This window comes from Callorhinus ursinus, unplaced genomic scaffold (assembly GCF_003265705.2).
Source record: "Callorhinus ursinus isolate GAN/ISIS: 27379988/994484 unplaced genomic scaffold, GSC_fseal_2.0 scaffold4, whole genome shotgun sequence".
Taxonomy (NCBI): Eukaryota; Metazoa; Chordata; class Mammalia; order Carnivora; family Otariidae; genus Callorhinus; species Callorhinus ursinus.
In genome coordinates, this window is record NW_027397066.1 from 10207723 (window position 1) to 10220931 (window position 13209).

Consider the following 13209-nt stretch of genomic DNA (forward strand, 5'->3'; position numbering starts at 1 on the left):
AGAGTAGTGATGTCATAAGATAGTCTGACATCTCCATCTTCCATTTGGAATGCTTTTGCCAAATTGTAATAAAAAAGAGCTCTCTTTTTCCCTTTCTCAAAGATCTATGACTTCATAAACGTCATTTGGTAAGACCAAGGTCTCAGGAAATGTGGGGTTGGGGAAAATAATTTAAAAATTTCACCAAATACATTTAAATGACAGAGTGAATAAGTATTCTAGAAGATATTCACTTGCTTTAGCAAGCCAGATTCATGACAATGAAACCTTGCTCCAATAAATAAACTTCTGGAGGACTCTCCTCTTTGTTCAGAAAATATTGTTGCAGCATTGCAATCCACAAAACTAAATATTTCACCAGCTGTATGTTGTACAGAGTATACCTCTCTCAACTTTTTAAATCAGCTTTTTCTGCCATGATATTTATTGGCTTTTGCCCTTGAATTGTGTTTTTGCATTCCTTGTTTTTGTAAGTCTCGAGACAGTGTCTGGGCATTTCACAAGTTGCAAACGTGTTGTGGGGCCCTGGCTCTCTGCTGGATGGATTTTAGAGAAGGTGGTCTGGACAGACTTCCCTGTGGAGTTGAGTTTAAGCAATGAAATGAGGGAGAGCACCATGTAAAATTAGGGGGAAAGGAAGTCCAGGCCGAGAGGATAGATATTGTATAGGCAGCAAGAAGGCCAGGGGAGAGGGCACTGAATGGGGGAGAGAGGTGCAGGGGGCTAAATCATGTAGGGTGTCAGCAGCCATGTGAGGGATTTGGGGGGTTTGTCCTCTGCTCAATTGGCATCCATGACAGATTCCAATGCACTAGATAAGTGGCATGACCTTGAACAGGGCTTGGTTCTCTTTTTCTATGTTTCCATGCTGGTCAGTTTCCAATTTCCAAAAAAAGTTTTTCTGTAGATACCTTAATGTCTTCTTTGAGGCTAGTCCCAATCCTGCTGGCCTGGGGTTCACAGTCTTTGGGAGGTGACTTTGCATATCTTGTTTTAACTGGATTAACTTCCTGGTTTAACTCTTGGGAGGACAATCTTTCTGCTTCATTTCCTGGTTCTTGGGGAGCATATCATTATTAGCTTCCTACCCATGTACCAAGAACATAATCATACACACAGGTGCTGAAGGAATCCAGGCCAATGACAACAGCAACAATATTAACAAAAGGTTTAAAAAGAATGCTGTTTGGAGTCCAGGTGCATTGGGAGTGCTAAAAGCAGAAGTCAGACTGAAAGCCCTCAGCATTCTGAGAGAGGGAGAGTTAGAAATAAACACTTACGTCATCCCTTCCCTCCCCTGCACTGATGCGGTCCAGACGGATGATGGCCCAGCATTTTGGATTCGTCTGGTTTCCTCATTAATTCTTCTCTCATTTCTGCTTTTATTATCTACAATGACAACTGCACACCATCCCTAGGCAGCCTCTAAAGCCATCTAGCTGTCATTAGAGCAATAGTACTGCACAGTAAACAAATTAAACTGCTCCTTGGTGTCTAAACCTCTTGATTAAAGCATCGCTGTCTTATGATTACTACTGTCCTTTGAAAACCTACTGTGTGCTAAGGGTAGGTTAGTTGCTTTACGTACTATTTCACTTAATCTTCCAATGACACTTTAAAGCTAAGAATCACCGGCCTGATATATAGAATCGAAGACTCCAGAGTCTTGACCCTAATCAAAGTCAAAGTCAGTGGGTAGCCAGCCTACATAGACCAGGGGACTTCTATGCCAGATCTTCATACCCACTCACCCGATGCTCCATCCATGTTCCTGCTTCTCTGCTACTTTAGATTGTTCTTGGCATTTTCCCTCTCAATGGCTTTCCCTCCTCACGACGTATATAAGCTCACATTTACTTTCTCTTCTCAGAGCTTGTCTTCAGAATCTTTAGAGGATCCAATGTTTCCCTCCTTTTTCTCACTCCAATCTTTAGAGTCATAGACTGACATTGCTGGTGGGGACCTTGGAGATTATTTTCTCTGCAGGTTTCCAATCTTGAGTCCCCAGGTGGCAGACTTCAAGCTAGTTTCAATATTCAAAGATCTCTACTTAAATCACAGTACTGTTGTTTGGTTTGTACTACTGAAATATAAAGTTGGACAATGATTATTTGATAAATACAATTTGTCTAATAGAAAGCTTCAAAAGGGGTTCATATTGGGGTAAGTGGGGAAGAAAGAATTCATGAAAAAAGATTGTTGGTAGAAGAATCTCAGAAATATCGCCAATTTGTTGTTGTGTTCTCTTTTATAAATGACTCAACAGATGTCCATTGGGAGGAAATGTGAATACCAACTAAGCTTCACTGGTTTGGAAGAGATTTTAAAGCTTATGTTGTCCAACTATGATACATTTTTAGCAAGTGGTAGGCCAATGATTGGTGGGGTATTATTGCTACTCCAGGCATCCTTTTCCAATTTAATGGCACTGACTGCTAAAAGTTTGTGATTTTCTGGAGTTTCTGCCCTTCGGTTCTAGTCCTCTGGGACTCCACACAATGGTTCTCATTACTCTTCTAAGTGATGTCCTTCAAGCATGGAGATACAACAGTTGTTGACTCACTGCTAGATATGCTAGTACCAGCAAAGTAATTATGGACCCTTCCAGCTCTCCATTCAGACCATGATCAGAAAGTCAGTTGTTTTGCTCAACAACACCCATAAGGCCTTACTCTTTGTTTTCTGCTTCAGCCTCATACCCTAAAATTACAGATATACATAACTATCTGAACTTTTGTTTATTGCTCAGTACCCCTTCCTTCTAGAATATTCTCTTTCTTATCCCCCTCCCCAGATTTGCTTCTTTTGGAAATATTTCCATGACCTCCCCCCACAGAAAAACTAGATAAGGCCCTCTAATACCTGCTTGCATTCAATCTTGAGTGTTTCCTTGCCTGTACCATTCATTTGTAATTAACCATTTATTTTTCTCTCTCCTCACCAAGACCGTGGGATCCAAGGATGATATCCTAGTCACTTAGCCTTAAAGCCTAGCACTTGATTGAAACTTAGAATAGATGCTCTGTGAAATGAGTGAATGAATGAATGAACAAACGAATGAATGAATCCATGGTATGGGCCCTTCCTGTGTCTTGTCCAAGTGCATTCACCAACCCCTCAACTTACATTGTCTCTTCATCATGGCAATAGGTAGGTGAGGAGTTGAGAAGGAAGGCAGATGGGATGAGGGAGGAAGTAAGAGGGAAGAGTAACCAGGAAAGAGATAAACGCATCAGAATCAAAACTGTTTTATAGGTGAGGAAACTGAGGCTCAGAGTACCTAATTCACACAGTAGAGACTGGAATCTCCTTTCATGGCTTCTGGCTCTGTGCTTTTCCTCTATATTGTGAATATTGCAGCAAGTACATTTTTAACACACAGAGGAAAACACACTGGCTAATTTCCAAAGACAATAGCCTCATCGTCAGGGCCAAGGGGTCATTGTTTGAAATTTTAAAAATTAGTTCTGATTTAAACCCAGCCTCTCACTTGGAGCAATGACTCAGGCTAATTTTGTGGGTGGCATGTTTTCCTTTGAGATTTCTCATCCGATCTGTTCCCTGTTCTCCTAGATTACATAAGGGTAAGATGAATTCCGTGACTGGATCCCAACTCCCTGGGGACCAAAATAATCACTGTTCTGTTTTCCATGGGAGATGAAGACATATATTAGGATTTTAACATTTTTTGAACGTCTACTTTAAAAACAGGAGACATCCGCAGCAGGTGGGGCTTGCAAATGATATTTCTAATCAGATATTCATCCAGAAAGTAATTAACTTTAGGAAAGTGTCTTCCCTGTAAGGCCCCAGAGACTTGTAAAAAGACTTCCTCACTCTCGACTCTCTGTGAACACACTTTGTTTTTGCCTCCCCCTGTGTTCCAGAGTCCAAAGGGAAGATGGGAGGTGAGTCCTGCTGATAAGGACGTCATCACATTATGGTGTTTCAGGGCTACGGGGAAAGAAGTCTCTCTTCCGCTTGTCTCTCCACCCCAATCCCAGCACCCTCAAGATGGTGCTTTCTCATGTTTTGTAAATTGCTGGGGGTTCTGCCAGGTTCTTCGGTTTCATCTGGCTCACTGCCCTGGCTTCTCTGTCACTCCTTTTAGGAAATCCAAGGGAGGAAAAGCTAAGAATTTGTGTTTTGAATTCAGATATGCATGAGTTCAAACCCTGGTTCTGCCACTTTTGAGCTGTGTACTTGTGGCTGAGCTGTGACCTCTTTCTGAGTCTCAGGTTCTCACCTCTGCCTGGACTGTCATAGACTCACTGAAAAAGTCGCAAGAAAACAGTCAGCTTGGTGCCTGCTTCCTAGAAGTTTCATAGCAGAGTATTTATATTCTGCCCTATCTACATTCTATCTCTTTTTGGTAAAAGAAAGTTTGGATAGAGTTTGGCTAGTGTAGTAGCTTCCCAGGGCTGCTGTACCAAAGTACCACAAAATGGGTGTCCTAAAACAAGAGAAATTGATTGTTTCACAGTTCTAAAGGCCAGAAGTCCTAAATCAAGGTGTCAGCAGGGCAGTGTTCCCTTTGGAATGTGTAAAGGAATCTTTACTCGCCTCTTCCTAGCTTCTGGTAGTTTGCCAGCAATCACTGGCATTCCTTGGCTTGCAGCTGCATCAGCTTCAGTGCCTGCTTTGGTTGTCACATGACGTTCTCCCTGTGGCTCTCTGTCCTCACGGAGCTGTCCGCTTACAAGGGCCCTAGTCGTGTTGGAGTAGGGGTTCACCTTCCACCTATACAACCTCATCTAAACTAAATTACATTTGCAAAGAACCTGTTTCCAAATAAGGTCACCTTCCAAAGTACTAAGGGGTTAAGGCTTCAACATATATTTTGCGGGGGAGGTGGAGAACACAATTGAACCCATAACAAGTAAGTACTAAATTTTATGCTAATATATTCTAGTCTATTTAGTCAATATATCATATAGACTTCTGTTTAGCTTAGATTAGATTTTGCTGTCTGAGAAGTCCAATCCTAGAATAGCAACCTTAGAGCTAAAAGAAAATATGCTGTTTATTTTGCTTCTTCCCTCTTTATGCCTCCTCTCCCCCATTTTTCCCTTTATTCTAAGCCTCCCAGCCACCATTCTCACCATCTCTAATTTCATTATTCACCCAGGAGCCAGAGTTCTCTCTCGGTCCTCCTCCTCTTTCTAGAACAGTCATGTGTCTCCGTCATCTTGTTCTTTATAAGACAAAGGTCAAACTCCTCATCTTGGCATAAATTGTCCTTCAGTACCTGATCCCTACTTACCTCTGGGGTGGCCACCTGTCATGGTTTCTTCCAGACAGACTCCAGTTTTAACACTGAAATTACTGCATCCTGAGAAACCCCTCAATCCTGGACAAACCAGGGCAGTTCATCACTCTACTACCTCCCTATGCTTTTAGATACTCTCTAGCTATTACAAGTTTAATTTGGTCTTCCTAATTGCACATTGTTCTGTCATTAGCTGTTTACTTACAAAATTCTGCTGCTAAATGACATGTTTTTTAAGAATTTTATCTTTTATTTAAATTCAATTTAATTAACCTATAGTGTATTATTAGTTTCAGAGGTAGAATTTAGTGATTCCTCAGTTGCATGTAATACCCAGTCCCCATTCCATCACGTGCCGTCCTTAATGCCCACCACCCACTTACCCCCTCCCCCACCCACCTCCCCTCCAGTCACCCTGTTTGTTTCCAAGAATTTTAGATCCAGATAAATCTGGGTTTTAATTTCAACTCTGCTGACCTTAGTATGCATATTCTATTAAGCGTCAATTTCCTCAAAACAAAAGGGGCACAAAATGATGTATCCTTTGGTTGTTGTGAGGGTAAATTAGCTATTATGAATAAACCATCTGGCAGAGTGTCTGGTACATACTAAGTGTTGCATAAATGGTAGATGGTGGATATGTCTGTGTACTCCAGAGTACCTGTGTTCACTACATGCTTTTGAAAGAAAGCTCAAGGCTACAGAACTCAAATCTCTTGAGCCATGATCTTTCTGTGTCCTGCCATTTTCTCTCTCTGACTTAAAAATAAATCCATTCTTTCAGAGGTTAGCCCTACTAAAAACCTGACTCAAAGCCTTGTCAAGTAATGTATAAAATGACAGATGTATTTCCTATGGACCTTTTACTACTGGAAATTTCCATGTGTCAATAATCTTCTATCCTCCAGTGATTTTGATCTGGTTGAATTCAGCGACTGATCCTTGAGGGGAAAACAGAAAACTGAAAAGTCCTTGAACCCTTTCTTGTTCTCCAGTTGTCATGAACTCAAAACATAAATTCATTTAAAATTGGTGTGACATCACTGACTAAATGAGGACTCATTTAAAGCCTGTTCCTCCCTATCTGCCCCCAAAGAAAACAGTAGCGTTTTATTCAGTCTGATGGTGGTCAAGTTATGTGTATAAGAATGAGCAAGGGTGTCCCCCACTCACGAAGGGAGAAGGGAAAATCCTGACTGTGGTCAAAAGGATATCACTGGCTCTTGGTTTTCTCTGAGATCCTCATGGAGGCCACTGGTTCTTTTCATCTAGTGGGTATTTGATGTCATGAAAGATTAATAATTCACAGAGTCCGGGCAGTACTTTTCCACCGAGGGCTGTGTTTAGGGAAGAGCAGAAGTGCTGGCAAAAACCCGAGGGCTCCTGACAAGGTCGGATGCCGTATGCTTCAGCAAGTGTTCCGAATCCTCAGTAACCTCTTCCTTGCTGTGGCTGACACATAGAAAATCAGGGATTCATGAAGGATTTTTAGCTTTCTTGGCTAAGGTTACGGTGAATTCAATCAAATAGACCTGCAAGAGATGACATGTCATCAACAGCAACAATAAAATATAAATAAAATTTTAATTATCAGTTCTGAATAGTAATAATTCAAGAGATGTTATGAAATTATATGGGATTAACTGCTATAGGTGATGAGAGAGTTAGTAGTATCCAGGGAAAGATGAGGCATGATCTAGTATTACTACTTTTACTAGTTCTTGGTTTAATTATTTTTATCTACCATTTTTCTTAAGTTCTAGGAACTCTTCATTGCATGTGACATCTCTTTTGATCTTTACATTAATTTTGGGAGATAGACGACTTTTCCCCATCTTATAAATGAGTAAGCAGGCTCAGAAAGTCAACTGGGCTTTTCTAAAGCCATCAAGATGGTAAAAGGTGTTTGACTCTGGGGTAATTATTTCCAGACATTGCTTTTTTACATGCACGATATCACCTTTCAGTAATAATTAAAAATTAATGATTATGAAGAGGCTTCTTAATATTTTGCAGGGACTTATGAGTTTTCAAGGCCATTTATATCTCCCCACCCCTTTCCTTGTCACAGCAGTCCTGTGCATAAACAGTTTGGGGGTTACTATCTCTACTTGGCAAATGCAGAACTTAAACTGAAGGGAGCTTATGTGATTCCCAAGGTCACTAGCCAAATGGCTAGTGGCTGGCTTTGTGACTTGTGCTGTAGAAAATAAAGGGTCTCACACCAATGGCAGCTGCTATTTTTGGTTCCAACCCTACTCAAAGGAAATGAGGTTGGAAACTGGTCTGGACTTGATATTCTGCCTTCACTCTCTTTAAAACTCTTTTGTCAAGTCCATGTGGCTCCCTGGCAGCAAGGTTCTCCTTTACCAGACTTCCAACTACAGTGGTTAGAGCTGCCATCTTTTGCTCTTGTCCATTTTCAAACTCTGGTTTTACAGCCTCCTGGCAATTCTATGATCTTCCCAGTAACTTTTAATAATCAGCCAGAGTCTGGGTCTGTCACTCTTTATAGCTGAAAATGCTGACTGGTACAGTTTTCCACCAACATTGTGTGCAAAGCAGCTTCACAGTGTTGCTACATAGTCTGTCTTCAAGTAACCGTAGTTCTGGCCCACTCCCCCTTTTTAAAACCATATATTGTCAAAGTATAACCTATAATTTCCACCCTTTTGCTAAGCCATCATTTCAACAGTGCTTTGCTTAACTATTTCATGCAGTTAGTAAAGATGGCTGCTGTAACTCCCTAAAAAGCTGGTTTTAGATTTGCCTCACGGAGGGGAGAGGAGCATAATGAATACGGAAGAAGGAGAGGGACAGGTAGAGAGAGCTTTGACTGGTGGAAGTTCCTTATTCAATGCACTTAATTTTTCTCCTTGCAATCTTCTCCACCTTCTATCCTTGTCTTTCTCTTTATCTTTCTATTCTTACTCTTTTGTCCTCTCTCCAAGCAGAAGACAAGGGGTTTTTCAGGGATATTTGGCTCTACTGAAATCTAAACATCAGTTTGAGCCCCTTTTGCCTTGAGCTTGCTCTGTGATGTTTATCATGCTAATACATACATCACTTCATTTAATCTCAAACAGTTTGGAAAGAGAGATTATGATGTCTCTATTATGAGAAGAAAGAGGGGGAGAAAAACTAAACTTTGGAGCATGTTAGGACTTGCTCAGGGCAGAAAGGCTCCTAAGTATCTTTCCCATGAAGTTGCAAACATCAGTTGAAAGTCAGCACAAATCAGATAGTCGGAACAATGGATTAGGAAACAGACAGCTTTTTTGAAGCACTTGGCTCTGTTACTTACCAACTGTGTGTACCCTGGGCAAGCTATTCCAAACCTTTCTTAGACAACACCATGGGAGTGTGGGAATGTGAAGGTTGGAAACTCAGTGGAAGATAAATAGAATTCTGGCACTTCACTTGAACTGTCTCTTTTGCCCCACATTCCGTTTTCTCCCCCACAGCGTGCCTCCTGTGATATCTTTGGGAGGCATGAGATCTAGCTTTCTTTCCCAGCATGTGAAGATGCCTGGGTCCCAGATGGCTTTTGCCACCAGCCAGATGGCCTCTGCATATTGGAAAGATGTGCCACTAGAGCTCCTAGTTCTCTTTTTGTGAAAGCTCAAGTTACCCCTGGCTGTTCCTGACCACATTTCTTCATACAGAAAGTTGGAGTACTCATTTAACAAAATTGGATGGGGCTAGCTAGAGTATGGTATATTTAGAATGGTGAACCTCAATTTTGCCTGTAAGCAATGAAGTCTGGGGAGTCAAGGGTCACACCTCTGACCCAGGAGAATCATTCACTAAATTATAGGACTTTTAGACAGATAAAGTGAGTCTCTATGGTGTCAGATACAGTAGGGGCAAATTCTTAGTTCTGCTACTTACTCATTGGTGTACTTGGCCAACTTACTTACCTACCCGAAGCCTCAATTTCTTCTTCCAAACTGAGGACAATATTTTAAGACCTCAGGTAGTTGTGAAGATTACACAAGAAGATTCCTATAAAAGAATTATGTCTGTGCCTGACACAGAGCGACCATTCACTAAGTATTCACTGTTAATGTGCTCAGTGCCCAAGACACAACAGTCGATGATAAATAGCAATCCCATTTCCCACTGGTTGGTATTTGTTCTGTCCTTGCTTAAGGAGACATAATATGTGGGTGAAGTGCCATGATGGCTTTTATTATAAACTTGGCAAATCCACTAACCTGGATCAAGCTTCTTTATTAAGGGATCTGATTGGCAGGGATGAGAATTTTATGAGCTATCTTCACAAAAAAATATTAAGTGTACCATTGGGTTTTCAAAGTAATAAATACTGAGAAGTAGACCGCCTTTCCCCCCTTACTTTTCAAGTAGAATTTTCATATGTTGTCAACATAGCAAAAGTGAGAAGGTACAGCAGAAGCTAAGATGGTGGAGAGGCATTACAAAAATTCATCAACAGATGAATCTTACTACTCATTCTAAAACATGTCTGTTTCTTGTGTGGAAGTTGGATCTCCCTGGCTAGACTACAAGTTCTATTAAGGTACTAATTATGATTGATCTCTGTTTGTGTTTCTTATGTGTACGTGGGCACCATGTAAAGTATTCCTCTACTCTAGCTATACTTTGCAGTTCTTCCCAGTTCATGCCTCTGTCTACCTTTGTTTTCTCTGCTGGGAACCAGTTCCCACACTGGTCTGGCTGTATAGTTCATTTCTCAAGACTCAGTTTAAATGTCACCTCCTCTGGAAGGGGGCTACTTGTGCCCAAGGAAGGCTGGTTAAGTTTGTCTTCTTGGTATTTCTTGGCCAGGAAGTGGAACCGCTCACTGTCATATCAGACAGAGAACAAGTACTCAGATCATTCTGACACAGCCAGCACGAACAACATCATCAATACTCTCAGATAAGATGGATATTTTTAAGGTATTCACTTGGCCAAATCATCTTGATCCTAAAGATGTTTGACTTTTGGTGTCTTGGGCTACCTGTTACAAGAAAAAGAAATGTGCGGTTTTAGAGGCAGGAGAACCAGGATTTAGCTCTTGGTTCTCACTAATACTTATTAGCTGTGTGAAAACTGAATCTCAATTTTCTAATTTTTTTAAAATGAATATAAAGAAAGCTACCTTGAAGTTCTGATATATGACTGACTAAGATAATGCAGGTCAAGTATCAAGCATGTCTCTGGGATCCAGAAAACACTCAATGAACAGTAGTTACCATAAGACTGTCTGTCCTTGTAAAACATTCTAGGGCCCCTTTCTAAGACACTGAAGTTTAGTTCCCATTCACACATAAAACCTCTTTTTACAAGATGATCCTAAGCGTAGCTTATTAAAGAAACAGTCCATCTACACATGCTACTCCATCTTTCTGGAAATAATAACTCTTGCCAACCACAAGGATTACATTTCTGGAAAATGTTGTGGTTGGTAAAGATTATTACTAGTGTAATCAAGACACAACAAAAAATACAAGCTTAAGGGAAAACAATAAATAAAGATGGCATTATGTGTATTTTAAAAGCAAATAAATGGTAGGACATCTAACTCCAAAACACAATAAACATAAGTGATCTGTCAAGATTAAAATCTTGCTGTTCCCCCTACAGACATTGCTTTATTGCAATCAAATTGGTGAGGAAACAGAAGTAGTGAGGCTGACTGTAAGGTCCGTTATGTGTTTCATTTTCTCCATGGTGTCCATTAAGAGCAAATTAGGTGAAAATTTGAATGACTCCTTACTGTTATTTTTGTTATGAATCCTCCAAGGAATCAATGTTGAGTTTGGTTGTTACTTTGTTAGTACCACGACAGGGACAGTCATACTTTAGGAAGATACATGTGAGGTACAAGGGCAGAATAAAAAAGTAGCATGCTCTTTTCTTTGTTTTATTTTGACTACTGTTAGACTTAAAGAAAAGTTGCAAAAATAGTACAAAAGTTCCCTTATATGCCTGACTCCACTTTCCCAAATGTTAACAATGCTAACATCCTATATAACTAAAGTGGGATTATCAAAACCAGGGAATTCATATTGTGCAATATTATGAGCTGAAGTACAAACTTTTTTCAAAACTCACCAATTTTTCAATAGTGTACTTTTTCTCCTTTAAGATCCAGTTCAAGATCCCATGTTACATTTCTCTCCTATTAGATGTCCTTAGCTGCCTCCCCTCTGTAACAGTTCCCTCAGTCTTTTCTCACCGTTCATGATTTTGGCACTTCTGAAGAGCAGGGATCGATTATTTTGTAGACTATCCCTCAATCTGGATTTGTGCCAAGAATGGATTTGTTTTCTTATCAGTGTTTATGCATTTTAGCCAAGAGTTATGCAAAAATTCCCTAGTGTCTTCTGTATATCTTATCAAAGGATTCATGACATCAGTGTCTTATAGCTAGTCATGCTTACCTGGATCGCTTGGTTAAGTTAACATCTGTCAAATTTCTCCATTGTAAAATTATTTTTTCTTTGTTGTTGACAAATATTTGGGTGAGATGTTCTGAGATTACGGAAATCATGATTCTCCTCAAACTCTTACCAAAAAAAAAAAAAAAAAAATCTGCAATGCTATTTACTGTGGTGTTTGTCTACTGGTGATTCTAGACTTCCTTCTATTCTCCTCCATTTATTGATTGGAATTCTACTGTGTGGAAGAGCTATCTCTTACTGATTGATTGATTTCATTATATCAATAGAGCTCATTGGTATTTATGTAATTCTATGGGTTAAAATTCAGCACTACCATTATTATCTTGTAAACCAAAGCACTCTCTTCACAGTTGCCCTGATCGTATTGGAAAGAGCACAGGAAAGGACAATTGGAGCTCTGGGCTAAGCTGAGCCTTCTCTTCCATTATGCATTGAAATATCTATATCAGCATATTTGGGTCAGCTTCTGGATACTGAAATAGAGCACAGAGCATAAGAATATGAGAGAGAGAGAGAGAGAGAGAGAGAGAGAGAGAGAGAACACCAAAGGGCCACATGGAACCCGGAAGGAAGGAAAACAGGATCAGCTCCATCTAGAACTGCTTACTGAGTTGAGACGTGCATCAGAAACCCTTTATGCTATCCTGGAGTAGGGAGGACCAGGAATTACTAATTTATCCTGAAAAAGAGTGCTTAGACCTTCAGCAAAAAATATGTAAGCTACAATAATGACCAGTACTTGGGGGTTCCTTTTTGATGACTTTATCTCTGGCCAAATTGACCTTTTGTAGATTTTGTCCTCTAAGAAAAAACGGGACAGAGGGCTGGCCTGAGACATTGACTGACTCTCTTGTGAAACTATAGAAGAGGGAGGGGTTAACGAAAACAAGAGACATGAAATGATTTGGAAAGACTCAGATATGATGTGGAGCAGTGAATGGGGGGGAAATACTCAAGGCAAAATGCTGGATTGGAGACCAGAAATTCAAGCTCTAGTCCTGACTTTGTATCATGGGGTTTAGTTTCCTCATTTGAAAATGACACTATTACATTTGATGGTCTCTGAAATCCCTCCCTTCATCTCTCTGGCATGGTGCTATTCCTTCTGATGGGTTGGTTTAATGTTGGTAAAGTGGGTGGGTTGTACTAATTTATGAGGAATTTCTAGAGAGTTTAAAGCATTTTAGCCCATCTATGAACTGAGATGTGCTCCAAAGAGGACCAAGGCGAGCTGCAGGATTTGCCATGCTTAGAAAGGCTCTGGGAATTCCTGAAGACAAATGCACGAAGCCACTCTGTACTTGACGTTTCTGTGAAATTGTTCGCATTCAGTTGCTGTTGGGCACATATGCTACAGAGCTTGGTTTCAAGCCTAGCATATGGCAGCTTTGGAATAAAGTTCAGATTCCTGTTAATATCCTTGGCTCATTTGTCTTCCCAGTTCTAGTAAATGACAGAAGAGAGAGTAGAATGCTATTCTAGTCAGGGGCATTACATCAGTGAGGTTTG